The 21,353-nt window shown below is 42.2% G+C and overlaps 1 protein-coding gene across 2 annotated transcripts in view; it reads right to left on the bottom strand.

Moving 5' to 3' along the window:
- The window catches only part of PCDH9 (protocadherin 9), an 854,181-nt gene that overhangs the window by 167,234 nt on the left and 665,594 nt on the right, over positions 1-21,353 (bottom strand). The gene's annotated exons all lie outside the window — the stretch shown is intronic.

Here is a 21,353-nt window from a genome sequence, read left to right as displayed (position 1 = left end):
GCCACAGCCTCACCAAACGCCATCATTACTTCTGCTTCTGACACCTCCTTCTCCCGCTTTGCTCCATCTCCCTCTGACCACTCATCCTCCCACCACCAGGACACTGGGCTTTCTTCCCCTGGGGGGTTCCCTAGCGTGTTTCCCGGCTGATGTCCCCCAGCACACCTCTGCATCCAGCCCCTGCAGGACATTTCAGCACCAGCTGAAAAAAACTGTGGGTGTTGACACAATGCATGTCATCTGCCCTCTGCCTTTCTTTCCCATATTATAATCCAGAGTCTAAATTGGAAAAAAATACTCTTCAAATACCCACATTTAAAAACTTTTTTTAAAAGTATGTTTTACTCTGAATCTGCTCCAAGAAGTGCAGGGAATTAGGTGTCCATGGTTACCATCTTATCTACACAGCAGTCCCACATTTTAGGTTAGGTTGAGAGAGAATGCTCCCTCAATATTGCCCACTAAACTTTATGCTGAGCAAGGATTTTAACTCATTTTTCTCTCATGCCTGAACACAACATTCTGTCCTCTTCTCATCCATACTTCAATGTGAGTAAATATTAAGTTGAAACAAACCACATAAGTAAACATAACTGCTTAATTGCGTATCGAGGACCTCAAGTCACCCCCCATTGAATTGACACAGAAGACATAATTTTTTGTTTGGATTTTTGGCAATAATTTAGGCCACAACTTTATTTGAATACAAATTCGGTGAGTGGTTGCATAGGCATTGGTTCAGACTACTGTCCTACCGGGACAGAGGCTGGCCTAAAACCAGCGATTGGGAGAATGCCTCTGAGGAGAGTTAAGGAGCTTGGGGTATACACGCTTCCCTCTCCCCATGGTCCCGGGGACTCGGCCACGGCCCTAACCCCTACCGGGGGCTCGGACAAAGCATAAGAGTCGCTGGATTCCTTTAACGGAATTCCCAGCATCATCATGATTCTGGATGGGTACCGCCCAATCCAGCAATCCACACAGGAACCAATGCCTAACCGCCAACCTTACAAGTTGTGACAAGTTGCTACTGCAGTAGGCAAAACCGAATGGCAACAGCCAATCAGCCAGATGGACAAATTCCTACTGGGCCCCTGCCCCAAAATCAGACGACCCCATGACAGGCAGTTGCAAGGTCAAGCACAGAGGCCTAAGAAAAAGAGGGGGGGGGAGCGGGATGGGTGATCAGAAGCCGAAGCCAAGAGAAGGATCACCCTGCGTGCAGAGGAATATATAGGACGCTAATCTGTCCATCACAAGTTGCAACATTTACTTTTGCCCAGTAACTCCTCTCTGCCCTATAGCTGCTAAGGCCGGCTACCAGCCCCACCCCCACAGGAAGGGATGTGTCTTGCCAGGTCCTGATCGCAACACATGCTCTTACTCATGGTAGAACCCGATTTCCCCTCCCCACATTACAACTGCAAGCGCACACCTATTTGCAGGGATTTCAGTACTGTACTCAAAGTGGAAACCTAATCATGGCTTGAAGCTGCAAACAAGTGTGAAGAGTTACCCCGGTCTCTATATACCTGGCTCTCAGCCACTTAAGATCTGGGGGTGTTGAACATCAGACCATGAAACAGGCAGACTTTCAGATGACTCTGGATTGGCCCATCTTAGCTTACAGTAAATACCAGAAGCCAGTCATTTTACCAATGGCTGTCAACGGCAAAAGTTTCTTCTATTCAGGAACCTGCTTTTCTTTCTTGACCATGATGCATGTTTATTCCATTGTCCAGTGGAAAGCTGAAGGCTCAGAACTGGCTATTCTGAGTCAAATCAAGTTGATTAATTGATATAGGTAGATAGATTACTGCCATGCCATTATTTTTGGTCAATCTGATTTTGGCCATTCACAGGGGTTAAGGTTGAAAGAGAAATAAGCCCAAAAGGGGAGGGAGGGGGCAATAATAATAGGAGAGTCATACAGAGATTTCCAGAGACTATGGATAATGCATTTCATTATTGTCAATAGCTATTGATGGTGCCTCAGTCACAGTCATTTTACATACGGTGCCTGTTATGATTGGTGTTGACTATTAAGTCAATAGAAAGTTATCACTTGGGTCTGCAGGTCTCCTTGCCACTGCTGTGTAATATTAAAATGTCATTACTGAATCCCCAACTTTTTGCTTTGCCGTAATATTATTCTCTGTTGATCACTTGCTTGAGCTGAAATTTAAAACTGTCACCCCTTGCAGAAGTGATTCAGCTACACTTTTAAGGAAAGTTAAATTAAATATTCATTCAAGGACTGCATTTCAAGTTCAAACTGACTGATGCTCCTTAAGGCAGAAATATATTTAAGTTCCAGCTGAATCTCCCCCCCCCTTTCTTTTCTTTTTTAAGGGAAGAATTTTAAAAAATTCTCCAGGCCTATTTATTAGGACTGAGCAAACAGTCGCAAGATGCATTTATTCTGAGCATCATAATAGAATATTTCCTCTGTCAAGCAAGATTTTGCTTGGCACTGTTAACTATGGCTTCAAACATGCAGGACATATCTTAAAGCAGCAGCAATTTAGAAACCAGTTTTGATTAATCACACTGCATAGCCAGAAACAACCCCGCTTCAGCTTCTGAATCTGATGTACATCCCTGCTATCCCTACTGTTTTAATTGTAAATATGGGAGCATTAATCTGCAACAAACCTAGAAAACATGCAACCCAATATGCATAATGCAGCTTTTTAGCTCCTTCTCAGCTACTCCTGAGAAATCTCTATGTGGGACAAGAAGCTACAGTTAGAACTGGATATGGAACAACTGATTGGTTCAAAATTGGGAAATGAGTACGACAAGGCTGTATATTGTCTCCCTGCTTATTTAACTTATACGCAGAATTCATCATGCGAAAGGCTGGGCTGGATGAATCCCAAACCGGAATTAAGATTGCCGGAAAAAGTATCAACAACCTCAGATACGCTGATGATACAACCTTGATGGCAGAAAGTGAGGAGGAATTAAAGAACCTTTTAATGAGGGTGAAAGAGGAGAGCACAAAATATGGTCTGAAGCTCAACATCAAAAAAACTAAGATCAAGGCCACTGGTCCCATCACCTCCTGGCAAATAGAAGGGGAAGAAATGGAGGCAGTGAGAGATTTCACTTTCTTGGGTTCCATGATCACTGCAGATGGTGACAGCAGTCACGAAATTAGAAGACGCCTGCTTCTTGGGAGAAAAGCAATGACAAACCTAGACAGCATCTTAAAAAGCAAAGACATCACCTTGCCAACAAAGATCCGTATAGTTAAAGCTATGGTTTTCCCAGTAGTAATGTACGGAAGTGAGAGCTGGACCATAAATAAGGCTGATCGCCAAAGAATTGATGCTTTTGAATTATGGTGCTGGAGGAGACTCTTGAGAGTCCCATGGACTGCTAGAAGATCAAACCTATCCATTCTTAAAGAAATCAGCCCTGAGTGCTCACTAGAAGGACAGATCCTGAAGTTGAGGCTCCAGTACTTTGGCCACCTCATGAGAAGAGAAGACTCCTTGGAAAAGACCCTGATGTTGGGAAAGATGGAGGGCACAAGGAGAAGGGGACGACAGAGGATGAGATGGTTGGACAGTGTTCTCGAAGCTACTAACATGAGTTTGGCCAAACTGCGAGAGGCAGTGAAGGATAGGCGTGCTGGCGTGCTCTGGGCCATGGGGTCACGAAGAGTCAGACACAACTGAACGACTGAACAAAAACAGATACCCTACTTTTTTTTAAAAAAAGTTTTTAAAAAGTTAATAGAAGGTGTGACAGGGCCCAATTTTTATTTCAACCAAATGATATTGGGAAGGAGGATTAATTCTTACCTCAGCAGCTATCATCCTAGTGATTACCATCCTATATACATTAATATTAGACTGGGGGCAAAACCATTGATGACCATGGGAGCTTTCCTGCCCACCACAATGCTAACTAATCTCTATTTAAGCTTCTTTGATATACAAAAGTGACATGGTTATTAATGCCGATTGGAGTGCCATCTAGTTTGGCTCATAATGCAACTGCTTTAAGACCGATTTTTCACAAATGCTCATAGTAGTGATAAGGGGGAAATCAATACAATACTGGTGGCAAGAGATGAAGCTCTAGGCCTTATTGGCAAGGTAAAAAAAAAACAAAACAGACCACTGAGTCTGGATGAGATCTACCTGTGAGTACATAAAAAACTAAAAACGTGAGACTGCTGATCTTCTAAGAAAAATATCTAAGATCAGTGTGAATACCTTGCAACTAGAAGATGAACAATCTACCAGAATGGATCCAGGGGGAATCTGGTAGATTACAAACCCATTATCTTAACTAGAAAATATTATTAAATATAGAATTACCAAGCATATAGAAGAATAAGTCTTGCTGAAGCAGAACCCGCATAGCAGGTAAGAGTGGGATGTAGGGATCAGGCAGTTTGCCCAAAGGGTACCTGCAAAGCCCCTTCAAGGCATATAGGGGAAGATCAAGTGCCTTGAATGGGGTTTCTGAAAATTAGCCAGAAGCCCAGTTCAAAACACTGCAGTAAATGGTTGGCGAAAGAGGCCACCTGCAAATAAATACTCTTACTTACAATTTATAGCCTTCTCTGCTACCATCAAAGCATTTTTTTGAACTAGTGGGGATTGTCAGAAGAAACAGGTTGAATTGATGGTGCCAGGAGCCCTGAATTCAGAACATGTCTCATACAGAAAATCCTACCCATAGAAGCATCCTAAATGAAGCAAGAAAAAAAAATATTATCAAGTGATCGTTTTGCTTTTCAGTTCAATCATAAGCAAATTTAGTTACAGTTTTGGCTTCTATAAACCTTCAGATCTGCTTTTCACATTTTCCGTGCAAGATGTATTTGTCTAAGTTGTTATAATACCAGGCATATTTCCACACTTGTGAACTTTTTCAAGGGGTTAAAAAAACAACCCATTTTCTTCTCTCTCACCTTTCTTTCTACTTGAAAGCTTAAGTCACCACCTAGTACTAAATGTGGTTGTGTTGTAAAATTACTTGCTGATTAAACTTGGCTTCTGGCTAGATAAGTGTCATACCTGAATCATGAAACCAGGACTTAGGAAACTAATTACAGAACAAACATTCTTTTATCTCCATTTATTTCCAATGATAAGCCCAGCAAGAAATAATTATTGTTAAATTATGTTTACCAAAACACAGACAAAAACTATCTTCTACCAAGGATACACCCCGGTATTAACTGATTGATTCAGAGAATACAAATCACGAAAAGCCAATGCCAAAATGTCTTTGGGGGGGGGGAACCCAGCCCCCCTTTTAATCTGTTGCCATTAATTACAATAGCAATCAATAATTGCTCCTCATTGATCAAGCCTCTTGTATTGTAAGTCCGACAACAAAATGAGCTACACACACAATGGGCTGCGTGGTTCTTTTCTCACTGGCTGCCTAAGAATAACATGAGAAGAAATAGAAGAAGAAGAAGAAGAAGAAGAAGAAGAAGAAGAAGAAGAAGAAGAAGAAGAGGAGGAGGAGGAGGAGGAGTTTGGTTTTGATATCCCGCCTTATCACTACCCAAAGGAGTCTCAAAGCGGCTAACATTCTCCTTTCCCTTCCTCCCCCACAACAAACACTCTGTGAGGTGAGTGGGGCTGAGAGACTTCAGAGAAGTGTGACTAGCCCAAGGTCACCCAGCAGCTGCATGTGGAGGAGCGGAGACGTGAACCCGGTTCCCCAGATTACGAGTCTACCGCTCTTAACCACTACACCACACTGGCTCTCTTGAACATTATGGTCATGATTCGTGGGCCTTTGGAGAAAGAGCAGCACTTCCTTTTCACACCACTATATTGCAAGAGTCCTTGAGAGAAGCAATGTATAAATATTCTGCACAACGATGCATTGGAACTCTGAGGCATGTTGGACAGGATAGTTGTTACTGCTCCTACCACTGCAACATGAGCCAGAAATGTAGCTTATTTTTTCTCCCATATAAGGGAATAGTCACCATTTGTCATGTAGGATGTATTCCAGAACACTCTTGAGAAAAGCACTAACCCTGGTAACCCCAAAGCCTGGTATAACAAGAATTATTTGCCTCCTCAGCTGCATACTGGATCGTGGCCCAATTTCACAGAACTCCATTAGAACTACAGGAACTGAACCAGATGCTACCCGCTTAATTTGCATTCCAAGCACCCGAATTTAATATCTTATTCTTATTATTTATTAAATTTCTAGACCACCCTTCATCTGAAGACCACAGGGCAGTTTGCAATACAAAAACACAAAAAAATACCATGCTGACAAACAAAAATTATAACCCTGCCCCCCAACAGTTTAAAAGGACTACACATACTTTACAACCTTCAAGGGTTTTTTGTACTGTTATCAAAACTATTTTTAGCTGTTTTGTGGTATGTTTGTAAATTTCCTTGAGACATATGTAAAAGGCAGTAAATAAATAATAAAAACCAGGTGTCTGTGTAAGCATATGTTGGATGTACTCGGAACCAAACTGATGGACTTTTGATTCAGCATGCAGATTGTTCTAATCAAAGACGTATGAAACTTCTGCAAGAAACTTCACTATCTTATTGACATTCTGTTAAACTTCTTCAAAATCTTAATAGACTGGAGTAGGACCTCAAAATTTGGCATTGGGTGGAATTTGGTGCTAATGCAGAGATCTGAGAAAACCCCTTCCCCCCATAGATAATCAGATAATTTTGTACGTTTCTTCAAAATTTATAGGAGTGATTTGTCCTAGAGAGTCATTCAAAAGTAAAAGACCAGGGCTTTTTGCTTTGAAGAAATTTGAAGGTTAACCTTAGTTCAGCAGGAAGTATTTCTAGTATTTTTTGTGTCATCTTGGATGTTAACAAGTCTTGATGTCCATTTGTCCTTTATACTCCCACCAGCCAAAGCACACTGATGAGATGAAGAACAGATCAAATTTAGGGTCACTATATTTAACATATTCGAGATTTACATTCCCTGTCTCAAATCTGGGCACTCTACATAACTGAAAATCAATCAATCTCTTGATGTCCTTGTGAATTTCACCTGTGGAGTTACTTAGCAAATGCATACATCTTAAACCAAGAAACCCTCATTCCATTGTACAAGCAGATCTTACTATGCAGAAACCCTGCAAGGAAGACAGCACAGTATTGAAGTAATATGCAGTCCAAAAAAGCTGAGGATTGTTTTGCACTTCAGGTCTAACATGTGGGTTTTAACCTACATATCAAAATCGTATCTAAATTACTTATTCAGTATATAGCCACTTGCTGTTTTACATATAAAATAACTCAGCAAATGACTTTTCATAAAGCAGAGACCGTGGTTCCCGCAGGCACAAAGAGGCCCTCCTAAGGCTTATGTGAAAGGTCTCAGTAAATATCCCCTCAAAAAATCCATAATGCACAAGAGACTGGTTTTTCCCCACAATTAATTGTTTAATGGACACCTTCCCTCCCTTCTATTCCGAACAGAGGAGAAGGTCAAAGAGCCTCTCTGGGAGCCACTGAGGGAGTGAGGTGGCAGCTGATGAAAGTGGGAAGGGGATATGCCCACACTATTTGGTGGTCCTGTCCTTTTCTGCACCTATTTTGTATTATTGCCATGCCCTTCCCCACCCTCCACAGCAGCCATTTTGTGACTGGAGCCCATGGCACTATCTCAAAATTCCAAATTTGCCCAGCAGTCAGAGAAACCTAGTGAGTGACCCCTGATTTAAAGCAACACTTTTTAAATATTCACCTATCAGGAAGGGCAAAAAATCCCTTAATCAGTGCACTTTTTAAAGTAAACCTACAATGTAGTCCTTTGAGGATGTTCCCATCTACATAGAAAGAATCAGTGCCCCCAAATTTCAGCTAGTTACAATCTGCCAGGCTTCCCCCCCCCACCCCACCCCAGAAACAAAGAAACCACTCAGGACATAAAATATCCCAAGGAAGTGTTGATTTTTGCTATCGGGGTGGTGGTGTTTGCTCCAGGCAATGTATAGTGTTGGGATGTTTAACAAACAAAACAAAACAAAACATTCTTCCGGAAAGCAGATATAAATACCCATATAGTGTTGCCTCTAAATCCTTTTTTAAAAAATTGCTATTGCTGTTTTCCCTAGCCAATGCAAAGTGTTGTAGTGGGAAAAAATATACCCCATGGTTGGTTGGTTTCTCCACAAACAAAAAACTGATTCCGGGAAGCAGACTTCAGCTGCAATCCTAATCCTCTAGTGCTGACAGAGCTGGACAGCCCATAATGTCATCTCTGCCAGCAGACAGGGGCACTACTAGCACATAGCTGTCAACTCCCCCCCCCCCTTTTTAAGGGAAATTCCCTTATTCCGAATAGGATTCCTCACAAGAAAAGGGAAAAGTTGACAGCTATGTACTAGCAGTGGGCTTTGTCGAGGCCCCAGCATCGTCCAAGCAGGTGGTAAGTTCTGCCGAATCAAGTGATAAGCAGGCAGTCATCTCACTGGCAGTAAGCAGTAAAAGTGCCTCCAAATGGGACATTTAAGAAGTGAGCACAGGAGGGATTTTTTAAGGGCCTTCATCCTTAGATGTAGAACAGGGGTCAGCAAACTTTTTCAGCAGGGGGCCGGTCCACTGTCCCTCAGACCTTGTGGGAGGCCGGACTATATATATGTGGGAAATGAACGAATTCCTGTTCCCACAAATAACCTAGAGATGCGTTTTAAATAAAAGGACACATTCTACTCATGTAAAAACATGCTGATTCCCAGACAGTCCGCGGGTTGGATTTAGAAGGTGACTGGGCCGGATCCAGCCCCTGGGTCTTGGGGGGGGTGTCATTTTACTACACTGAGATATGTTGAAATTTGGCCAGGAGTAATAAATTGTCTGCAAAATCCATGTGCACAAGGATTAATTTATGACCACCCTCACCATCCTGTTGGCTGAACTGCAATTAATGCTTTCTTTCTGCTAAATGGCCAGCTTGGATACTTGGGATAGGTTTTTTCGCACCTTCATTTTAGTAGGGAAAACGTTGACTAACCAGATATTCTGACAGAAAGGGGGCACACAGCTGATTAGGTTTTCATGAAATTAATCCATAATTCTACCATCTGGAACAATGCTAGATTAACCTTTGAACTTCTGAATATGAAACTTTGCTGAAATCAGTAGGGCCTCTTCAGGAATAATAAAGGAGAGATGCACAGCTATCCTTGCAGACTTCTAAATTGCCTTTCACTTTGGAAAGCAATTCCCAAAAAGATAATTAATGCAATCTCAACTTGCTTTGCACTTCTGTCTTATTAAAGAATTTCTGCTCATTGTGGTCAGAAAAATGCCCCTGACTTTGGAGGCTAATCTACCCCACAGCTCTTAAGTTGTCAGCCCCAAAATATGTAAAGTTCTGTTTTGATCTGCCAAAAATGCTATGGAGTACACTGTGAAGCATAAAGTATGTGAGGCAGCACCTCAACATGTCCAGGAAGCTCTCCAGCTCCCACTGTGATGCCGCCTCGCATGTTCTGAGGTTCCCATGTGATGAATGGGGGGGAGAGAGAGCCATGTGGCGTAGCAGTTAATGTCAGACTAGGGCCTGGGAGACTTGGCCATGAAGCTCACTGGGTGACGCTGGGCCAGCCACCGCCTCTCTGTCAAACCTACCTCAGAGGGTTGTTGTGAGGATTAAATGAGGAAGTGGAGAACCATGTACACATCACCTTGAGAGTGTACATCTGGGAGAAATTGGGGGTGGAGTTAGAAATGCAGTAAGTAAATAAATAGATCCAGTTACAGGTAGGTAGCCGTGTTGGTCTGCCATAGTCAAAACAAAATAGAATAAAAAATTCCTTCCAGTAGCACCTTAGAGACCAACTAAGTTTGTTCTTGGTATGAGCTTTCGTGTGCATGCACACGAAAAGTATCTGAAGAAGTGTGCATGCACACGAAAGCTCATACCAAGAACAAACTTAGTTGGTCTCTAAGGTGCTACTGGAAGGAATTTTTCATTTTGTTTTGTTTAAAATAAATAGAGCGACTGTCCTATGAGGAAATGTGCTTCTTAGTTTGGGGCTTTTCAGGTTAGAGAAAAGGTGAGTAAGGGTACATGCAAAGGCATATGCCATGATAAAGGCATACAAACCTTTGCATGGTGTGGAGGAAAGGGTTAGAGAGAGGTTTTTCCTCTGTCTCTCATAATACAAAACTGAGGGAAGCTGAATGTTGGAAGATGCAGGACAGGTTTCTTCAGACAGCATAAGAATATGCTCCTGCAAGAAATAGCCGTAGCCAACAAACTGCATAGTTTTAAAGGGGGGTTAGGCAAATTCAATGACAATGAATTTCAATGATATGTTTCAAATTCAATGACAATGAATGACTATCATATCTACTACTGTGGGCAGGAATCCCGTAAAAGAAATGGAGTGGCCCTCATAGTCAACAAAAGAGTGGCGAAAGCTGTACTGGGATGCAATTTCAAAAATGATAGAATGATCTCGATACGAATCCAAGGCAGACCTTTTAACATCACAGTAATCCAAGTGAAGGATAGGCGTGCTTGGCGTGCTCTGGTCCATGGGGTCACGAAGAGTCGGACACGACTGAACAACTGAACAACAACAACAATGATAAGGCTATAAGTGACCACTAGCTACTTCCAGTATTGGAAGTTTGGGAGGGGGTTTGCCTCAGGATGCCTGTTGCTGGGAATCACAGCTGAAGAGAGGGCTGCTGCACTTTGGTCCAGCATGCAGGCTTCTCGGAGGAATCTGGTTGGCCACTGTGAGAACAGAATGCTGGATGAGATGGGACTCTAATGTGGGCACCTGGAAACTAGTCTGCTAAAATGGATTAAATCCTGATAGCTGGAGAAGCGGGGAGAGTTTTTTTTTAAGAACATTAATGCTTATTTTTCCATCCCTTCCTGCTCAACAGGCCCTACAACCTCAGTTTAAACATTAATACTGACAAAGGAGACATGGGGTTATTCTGAAAGTGAGATATTATGTTAGATATGCTGCCCTGGTCATAAATATATTTCTCATCATCCAGGGATAGCAGTGATGAGTAAGTGAAAGGGGCAACGCTTCACAGTAGCTTCTTCAACAGAATTTCCTTATCTTCACATATTCCTGCCAATTGAGCACTAAAGTATAATCTGACAGGTGATAATTGCTAGCAGAGCAATTTCTACAAGCAACCGGGGTGCTTATTGATGATTCTAAAAAAGTTATGCATGTCAATTAAGGCAGAGAGTTCTATTGACTGAATATGAGTTGAGATTGATTTCTGCCATCCTGCTTCAGGCTCATGGTGAATTGTAGTCCTGAAAAGGCTAGGGAAATCTAAATGCAGCCTTCCAGCCTGGTCATAGCTTCATATGCACTTTACGAGTTATAATAGCTACAAGTGGAGGCCACTTTAGATCATTCCTCATAGGAACTGTCACCATGTAGAAACTTCATGTGTGCATTTAAACGCTAGATAGATTGGGCAATTTAGCCATCCTTCTGCAGAGGCATTGAAACGGCCACAGGAATACAACATTTATTAGGGAAAAACAAGAATACAGGAAAATAGTTTGATATGCAAGAGTTCAAAACCCAAATACTGCGGGAATATAGAATGTGCAGAAGATTCTGCAAAAACTTGATGGTCTGAATAACAGACAATTAGGGCAATTTTCTGTACTTCTAGAGCTGTGGTATTTATTGTAAATTGTGCTTATGCAAATTTTCAATATTTTTCTCTGTAATCATAAGGACTAGTAGCTCTTAAAAGGAAATTTCAAACTGCCAAGATTCCAAAGCCAGGTGTCTAACCTTACATCAGAGTCTCTGCAGCATACTAATGGCTGTGTGGATTCAAGATGCATGGGGTTTTGCGGTAGCCTCCTAGGCATTTAATAAGATTTATTGTACAACTCTGAAAATAATTTGGCTGAAAACTGCTAGGCAGAGAATTTTTTTTAGAAAAGTTTTATGGAAACAATATTCTTTGCTTTGTAAAAATAAAAAAGCCACTGTCAGAAGCAATGTTCATCTTATAAACTGACAAATAAGCAGATCAAACTATGACAAACCATGGTGTTCTTTTAAGACTCTAAGTGTCTCTTGGAGACCAGGACTATCAAAATGTAAGGCAGGAAGACCTCTCTCAGGAAATCATGCAGCTGGTAGGGGAGGGAAGGATGTGTCCATTATTTTCTTTGCCAAGCTGTATGTGTACAATTTTCTCCTTTCCACCTCGAATCAGTTAAATACTGGTGGACTCTATACTCTCCCTTGTACTGACTAATGACTCTGGGAAGTTGCCTAAGACTGCCTCCACATTCTTTCTTAAAAGCATGCCACAGGGTCTAGAGAGTACTTTTTTATTTATTTTTCCTTTTATGTGTCTGTCCTATGACTTTGGGAGAAGAATATCACTGCATGAGACTGCTATGCTTATCTTCTCTTAATGAAATTTCTGGATGTGTAAGCAAGCCCTCCCACCATGGCAGCCATTCAGGATCAGCTCCTTTTGTCCCAGGATTGTAATCTATAAAAATCCATTCCACCTGGCATAGAAGAGGCAAGAAGGCCCGCTCCATTGGCTCAGCTGGAAGTAGCTCTCCCACAACGGTCCTCCACAGTGGCAATTGCACTGCCTGAATGTGCTTGTTTTTATGATCTTTCCCTATTAGATCATATGCCTGATGGCTGAGTTGGTGGTTTAAAATCTTTGCCCAATATATACAAAATGTGAGGCATATCGTAATAGTAATGAGACTCATGATGACGTTGGTGTGCCCAGCCTACACAACGGTTTCAAGATATTTCTATCCACACTTACTCACCCAGCACCATGCCATAGTAAACCGTTGATACAGAAAAACCTCATGTCATATCATAAACTTGAGCAGAACACCTATTCAAGAAAAAAACATGTTCAAATATCCCTGGCTGCAGAAGCACAACCCGTTTCCATGTGTTTCTATGCCATAGATCAGGCATGTCCAACAGGTAGATTGTGATCTACTGGTAGATCGGGGGGGGGGGTCACGGTAGATCCTGGTTGACCTCTGGCCCCTCAGTGATCTCCTTACAAAAAAAAAAACCCAACAAACCCAACTTTGGCTTCCTAAAAAAAAGCTCAAGCTCCACAACTTTGGCTTCCTAAAAATGCTCCACAACTTTGGGTAGTTGACCGCCATTCTCTTTACGGCAATGGTAGATCACAGCCAGTTTTCTTATAGTGTGAGTAGATCAGTGCCGAGGGCCTTCTGACGGTTCCATCACTATGAGAAGCCAAGTTACAGGGAACCAGGCAGAGGGCCTTCTCGGTAGTGGCACCCGCCCTGTGGAACGCCCTCCCACCAGATGTCAAAGAGAAAAACCAACTACCAGACCTTTAGAAGACACCTGAAGGCATCCCTGTTTAGGGAGGCATTTAATGTTTAATAGATTATTGCATTTTAATGTTCTGTTGGAAGCCGCTCAAAGTGGCTTGGGAAACCCAGCCAGATGGGTGGGGTATAAATAAATTATTATTATTATTATTATTATTATTATTATTATTATCACAGTCTATTGGGAGTTGGACGTCCCTGCCATAGATGGACTGGAGTCACTGACTTTCCTAGGATTAAGTATGGATGAGTTTGTTCTGGGTTGTGGCCAACATGTTCTGTGCTTTAGGAGTCCTCAAACTTTTTTGGCCTTAAATCATTACATTCAAGACATACATAAGGAACATCTACAACCAATTTTGACTGCTGCTGTAATGACTGCTCTCTGCAAAATCCAGCATTTCAATTTAGAAACGCATTTAGAGTTTGTAGTAAAAAGGGGTCGTGGTCAGGATGTTGTACTCTATGGTCCCATTACTGTCAATCAGATTCCTGTATTATAAATTTGCCACAAGAGAGAAATTATCCCTGCATTATATAAAAAAACCTGGAATCTATTTTATTAGTCTCTCCAAGAAGTATATCTTAAGTTATTCAATTCATATGTAAAAAAGGAACACTTTATGATAATATTTTTTTTAGAAATATACAGGTAGTCATCATGTAAACAATAATACTTAACACTTATATAGAGATTCACATATGTTATCTCAGTAACCCATTATCTGTGAAGTAGAAAACATTACCACCCCTAGTCCTGATGCAGAGAATTTTAAAAGGTAAAGGGACCCCTGACCATTAGCTCCAGTCGTATCCGACTCTGGGGTTGTGGCGCTCATCTCGCTTTACTGGCCGAGGGAGCCGGCGTACAGCTTCTGGGTCATGTGGCCAGCATGACTAAGCTGCTTCTGGCGAATCAGAGCAGCGCATGGAAATGCTGTTTACCTTCCCGCCGGAGCGGTACCTATTTATCTACTTGCACTTTGATGTGCTTTCGAACTGCTAGGTTGGCAGGAGCAGCGACCGAGTGACGGGAGCTTGCCCCATCGCAGGGATTCGAACCGCTGACCTTCTGATCCGCAAGCCCTAGGCACTGTGGTTTAGACCACAGCGCCACCATGCTTTAAATCCCACTGAAATCAATAAGGCATGTGGTAAGTTCCAAGAACCAAAGGAAGGTCTGAACATGTCTCTTGAACTGCAGCTACTTGAGCTACATGCTAAACCTCACTTGAAAACGGCAGGTGTTCAAATTTGTGATGTGCTGCAAGGATCTGTCATAGAAACAGTTTTACCAAATATCCCTCCTTTGTGGGAGAGATTTCTACCAGGGGAGGTTGGAATGTGTTGGGTGACCAGCTGCCACAATGCGTCACTTACAGCCCTCACAGTTACTTCTAGTCAGTCCAGTCACAAGGTATGTGGAGGCAGGGTCCAGCCCCCCCTCACCCTATTTAAATTTCAAGGTGGGCCACCTCAGCAGTAAAATGTAAAATACCGTAAAAGCTAGTGTTGATGTTTTGTTGTCATATTTTATTGTTAGCTGCCTAGAATTTATTCAAAAAAAATCAATAAAGTGTTAATTGATTTGAATGGATGTAGTGCAGTGGGTGAAGATAGGTATGAATAATTGTATGTGAGAGAGAGAGTGAGAGAGAGTGTGTGCATAGAATGTGGGATAGAGTCAGAGTACATGGTGCATATGTGCACATGAGAGGATGAGAAGGCATTTCAATGAATGTTTGCAACTTAAAGACCAAAGTGATATCCTGCAACAGTTCACAGGTACAGGTGAAACTTGAAAAATTAGAATATCATGGAAAAGTCCATTTATGTAAGCAATTGTTTTCATTAGCTACTGGAGTTTAATGTATGAGATAGACTCATGACATGCAAAGCGAGATTATGCCAAGCCTTTATTTGTTATAATTGTGATGATTATGGCGTACAGCTGATGAGAACCCCAAAGTTGAGATTGTTAATTTGGGGTTCTCATCAGCCGTACGCCATAATCATCACAATTATAACAAATAAAGGCTTGACATATCTCGCTTTGCATGTCATGAGCCTATCTCATATATTAGTTTCACCTTTTAAGTTGAATTACTGAAAGAAACGAACCTTTCCACGATATTCTAATTTTTCGAGTTTCACCTGTACCTGTGAACTGTTGCAGGACATCACTTTGGTCTTTAAGTTGAGGCGGACCGGTGCGGAGAGCCGTCCGCCCGGGGAGCGGAGCGCGGCCGGAAGGGGGCCGCCTCTCGCCCTTGGCGCACCGCACGTTCGTGGGGAACCCGGTGCTAAATCATTTGTAGGTCTTTAAGTTGCAAACATTCAGTGATGCTATTAGGGCCTACAATAATGTCCAAGTAGCAGAGCTGTCAACCTTCCTTTTTTTTTGCAATGGGAAACGGCACTGGAATAAGGGAATTTCCCGCAAAAAAAGGAAAAGTTGACAGCTATGCCAAGGAGCCATTTGCTTACCTGAGTAAATGTAAGTGAGAAGCAGACATCATGTAGGATTGAATCTGGACTACAGCAACAGCCCCATGCCCATTTACCTGGGAGAAGGCCCCATTGGAGTCAATGGCATGTACCTCTGAGTAGACATGTACAGGTTTGCACTGCAAATTGAGTCCCAGTAAAATCAAGGGATAAGGTTGTCATATCTCAAGTTCCACTTATTTCAATGGGAGCTTTCAGCTAACATGTTCTGGGACTCACCACATAGTTTAGATTGTCGTTCCTTTGAATATTAATCATGGCACAGGCTCTATTTCTAAAAACTCATTAATACAAGATTGTCATCGGCGCCATTTATAGGTCTTCTGTATCTTAAATGGAAAAAAAAAACGTGTTTTGTAGCCTGGCAACGGGATATGTATACAACATTGTCAATTAAGATAAATGCATATGTTCATATGAGAAAACACATTCATTATTGTATTCTTTATACTTTCTTCCCCATTTGCAATAACAGATGTACAGATGGGGTTCAACCAACTGAAGTGCTTTATGTTAATTGACTCTCTATAAATAAGCAAATATTTCTTCTTGTTAGAAACATCATAAAGCTTTGCTTAAAGTTTCCACATGAATCCAAATGCATACGTTAAACAGCAATGGTAAAATGTTTTTTACAGCATTGCCATTCCCTATCCTACTCTACCTGTTCTTAAATCTCCCTGTCTTTTACATAAATTGGTTCTGCAAGAAGCATTCCAATGCCCTTGCTCTTTGCTTTGGACAAAAGGGAGGGGAAACCCTACAAACTCAAGGCATATCAATCAAAAACACTGAAGTCAGCACTAAGCCTAATAATGAAACCCACATTTTCATAAATCATTTCCCACAGGTTGCAGGTCATTTTTTTTTTAAAGACCTTATGGTTATCACAAAAAGCTGGCGATTTCTTGGTTGTTCATTCTTCTTCCTTTTAATGAAAACAATAGAAAGCGTGTCAGCATACAAATGAAACCCCTTTTGTATTAAAAAATATTCTACAAAGGGGAGATTACAATTCATTGTGCCCTTGAAATAAGGTGGCATTATCAGATACACACACACACACACACACACACTGACAAAAGGTCCTAAAAATGTAAGAAGATGCATGCTAGATAAGATTTGGTTTGCTGTCATCACTAAATAGCTGTCACAGCTGAGAACCTGACAGATCTATCCTCTGTATGACAGATCTAGAATAGCATTTGATTGGCATTCAGTGATTATATGTAATGTTCTGAACAAATGTAGTTTTAATAGAAAGAGCTTACACCTTTAACCCTGAAATATTGCCTACTTGTAATAATAATCAGTAATTGTAACTTACAAATTATATAAAAAAATAATCCTTCCAGTAGCACCTTAGAGACCAACTCAGTTTGTTCTTGGTTTGAGCTTTCGTGTGCACACCTTTCTATTTTTTCCCTTCAACATCTTGTTGATATGTGCATCCATATGCTAGAATGCATAGAATTGTAGAGTTGGAAGGGAGCACAAGGGACATCTAACCCAGCCCCTTGAAATACAGGAATCTTTTGCCCACAACCCTGAGATTAATGACTGAGCTATCCCAGCTCCATATGTGAAAGGCTGAAATGAAGCAAAAGACAAAGAAATGGAAAGGAAAGGAAAGGAAAACCCTTATCTATGCCTGCTGAATACTGACATCATAACATGATCACTGAAAACACGGGATTTAACGGAATATTCACTCTTCCATGTGAGATACAAAATTTTTAATATGGTGCCAGGTGTTCTACCTGTTGCAGCTACAATGCATTCTGAAGATCTGAGGAATTCAACTCAAAGAAGAAAACCTACCTATAAAGCATCATCCACCAACGGGAATTTTCATATGAAACAATTGCTGTTTGGCTGCCCAACTGCACTTAGCCATGGAGGTTGCTGAGTGATTCAACCCATTTGAAAGGTCCCAGGCAAAAAAAGACTATCATTATCGTAGAACTCCTCCCTTGACTAGTTGCACTGGCATAGGAAGGATTTAGCACTCATTTTGTACTCCCTCTTGAGTGTACTTTGCAGCAGTAAGAAAATGCTATACAGTGGTACCTCGCAAGACGAATGCCTCGCTAGACGAAAAACTCGCTAGACGAAAGGGTGACTCGCAAGACGAATTTCCGTATGGCCGTGACTCGCAAAACGAAAATGTTTTGCGATTCTCCCCCCCATAAAACCGTGCTTCCTCTGACCGTGCTTCGCAAGACAAAATTTCCGCCATACGACAACACTCGCGGAACGCATTAATTTCGTCTTGGGAGGCACCACTGTAGTATACCATGGGTAGGCAAACTTAGGCCCAGGGGCCAAATCCGTCCCAATCACCTTCTCAATAATAATAATAATAATAATAATAATAATAATAATAATAATTTATTTATACCCCGCCCATCTGGCCGGGTCTCCCCAGCCACTCTGGGCGGCCTCCAACAAATACCAAAATACAATACAAGTCACAGTTTAAAAACTTCCCTAAACAGGGCTGCCTTCAGGTATTTTCTGAATGTCAGGTAGTTGTTTATTCCCTTGACTTCTGATGGGAGGGCGTTCCACAGGGCGGGCGCCACTACCGAGAAGGCCCTCTGCCTGGTTCCCTGTAGTTTTGCTTCTCGCAGTGAGGGAACCGCCAGAAGGCCCTCGGCGCTGGATCTCAGCGTCCGGGCTGAATGATGGGGGTGGAGACGCTCCTTCAGGTATACAGGACCGAGGCCGTTTAGGGCTTTAAAGGTCAGCACCAACACTTTGAATTGTGCTCGGAAATGTACTGGGAGCCAATGCAGATCTCTCAGGACCAGTGTTATGTGGTCCCGGCGGCCACTCCCAGTCACCAGTCTAGCTGCCGCATTCTGGATTAATTGCAGTTTCCGAGTCACCTTCAAAGGTAGCCCCACATAGAGCGCATTGCAGTAGTCCAAGCGGGAGATAACCAGAGCATGCACCACTCTGGCAAGACAGTCTGCGGGCAGGTAGGGTCTCAGCCTGCATACCAGATGGAGCTGGTAGACAGCCGCCCTGGACACAGAATTAACCTGCGCTTCCATGGACAGCTGTGAGTCCAAAATGACTCCCAGGCTGCGCACCTGGTCCTTCAGGGGCACAGTTACCCCATTCAGGACCAGGGAATCCCCCACACCCGCCCGCCTCCTGTCCCCCCAAAACAGTACTTCTGTCTTGTCAGGATTCAACCTCAATCTGTTAGCCGCCATCCATCCTCCAACAGCCCTCAATCTGGCCCGCGGACAGTCCGGGAAACAGTGTGTGTTTTTACATGAGTAGAATGCGTCCTTTTATTTAAAACGCATCTCTGGGTTATTTGTGGGGCATAGGAATTCGCTCATTTTATTCTCCCACCCTCCAAAAAATATAGTCTGGCCCCCCACAAGGTCTGAGGGACTGTGGACCAGTCCCCTGCTGAAAAAGTTTGCTGACCCCTGTGCTATACTAACATTAAAAGTGGTTGTATATAGCATGTAGCTTGGCTCTCTTCATGCTTACGGAGTCATTATCTAAGAACATGTCCTACTTGTCATAAACAGAGGCTGATTTGAACATATCTTGCATGAATGTAGCTCATTTTAACTGAAATGCACACATTACAAATAGGATGCATGGAGTGAACTGGCTTGTTTTATTCTTTTTTCTATTATGTATTTTGTAATTTTATCTTGCATTGTTATGCTGTGAACTGCCCTGAGATCTTCGGATGAAGGGCAGCGTACCATTTTTTTTATTACTATTACTATTACTATTACTATTACTATGCTGAACCCTGAGGTCAATTTCTCTAATCTGACTATGCCCCCAAGACTGCAATAATATATTACGCATCAATATATATAAGACTGAGCTGGATTAGAGTCTGTATCCTACAGGAATCCTCGAAGTATCTTTCTAGCAAATGAAACTTCCTTTGTTTAAACAGAATGATTAGCATCAAGCAGCTGAACTCCCTCTTGTTCCTCAAGTACTGCTAACTTGAGGAAGTTTGCAATAATTCAGATTAATTTATACATCCCTAAAGTGGTACAATTCAATAGATATGTATTCAGAACATTTGCATTAATGCTGCCTTGCTGGTGACAAGAGAGAACATATGGCACACAGTAGTTACACTGAACATCAGAACCTCTAACTGAGGCACTTCTATTTATGATACTTGTGTCCCATGAAGGAGAGTGGAGGGACCCCTGTAGTATAATTCACTATAACTTATCCTTAGGTTACCCCAGCTGAAAAAGGAAATGATTGCTATTAAAAGCTCCTGTGCTGACAGTTGCACCCTTGTAGCATCATAAACCATTGCATTTTGCCGGCATAACTCTTAAAGTGGCTTGCCAGACAAGTGCTAAGTGCAAAAGTGGGTCATACTGGAGGCATGGCTGGGGGAGAGGCGAAGCTTAGTCAGAATTCCACATTTGCTTAGAGGTTCCTTCTACTCCAACTGCAATGTTAACAGTTGTTGTTGTTGTTGTTGTTCAGTCGTTCAGTCGTGTCCGACTCTTCGTGACCCCATGGACCAGAGCACGCCAGGCACGCCTATCCTTCACTGCCTCCCGCAGTTTGGCCAAACTCATGTTAGTAGCTTCAAGAACACTGTCCAACCATCTCATCCTCTGTCGTCCCCTTCTCCTTGTGCCCTCCATCTTTCCCAACATCAGGGTCTTTTCTAGGGAGTCTTCCCTTCTCATGAGGTGGCCAAAGTACTGGAGCCTCAACTTCAGGATCTGCCCTTCCAGTGAGCACTCAAGCCTGATTTCTTTAAGGATGGAAATGTTAACAGTACACCTGCAATATTTTTAAAGGATTTGCAGCACAACTCTAACCGTGTTTACTCAGAATTGCATCCTCTTGAATCCCAATTTTTCCTTGGATATCACTTTAGGCAAAATCAGTGGCAACTCGAGAGCATACAAATCATGCAAATTCACACCTGCCCCGCTGCCGCCTTCCATCCTCTCTGCCTTTTCCCACGGAGAGAGGTCTCAATCAGCTAAGATTCATCTAAAACAGGCTGACTGCCTGATACATCACCTATTCCAATTTATGTAAACTCCACTGGACACTTTGCTGATGTGGCTTCAAGGAGCCTCAGCCGTACGTATTAAGGTGTCTCTTATAAGACAGAAATAACTTTTCGTAATGTGACTGATCTGTGGCAGCCCCATTAAAACAAGAGATATGCTTCCACATTATCCTGACAAGGGATTACATTAAATAAAATGCTTTTGACTGACATGAGTTTCCCATTACTCAGTTTGTCCTTTGCTGCCAAAACAGTAATACAAACAGAACACATTAAGTTGGAAGCTCCTGGTCCCCAGGCTCCTTCAGGATATGTAGGCAGTCATGCTGTATTGCTCAGCTGCTCCTGAGACTTTGGGACATTCTCGATCCTTTGCATCACAAGCATAATAACACTCATCTTAACTGAAGAGTGAAGAATGCCTCTGATATTTGTAGCAGGGGCTGTTGCTCTATTTTTA

The sequence above is a fragment of the Lacerta agilis genome, chromosome 4 (genome assembly GCF_009819535.1).
Source record: "Lacerta agilis isolate rLacAgi1 chromosome 4, rLacAgi1.pri, whole genome shotgun sequence".
Classification (NCBI taxonomy): Eukaryota; Metazoa; Chordata; class Lepidosauria; order Squamata; family Lacertidae; genus Lacerta; species Lacerta agilis.
The sequence above is the reverse complement of the archived record's forward strand: the minus strand, read 5'-3'. Positions and strand labels throughout refer to the sequence as shown.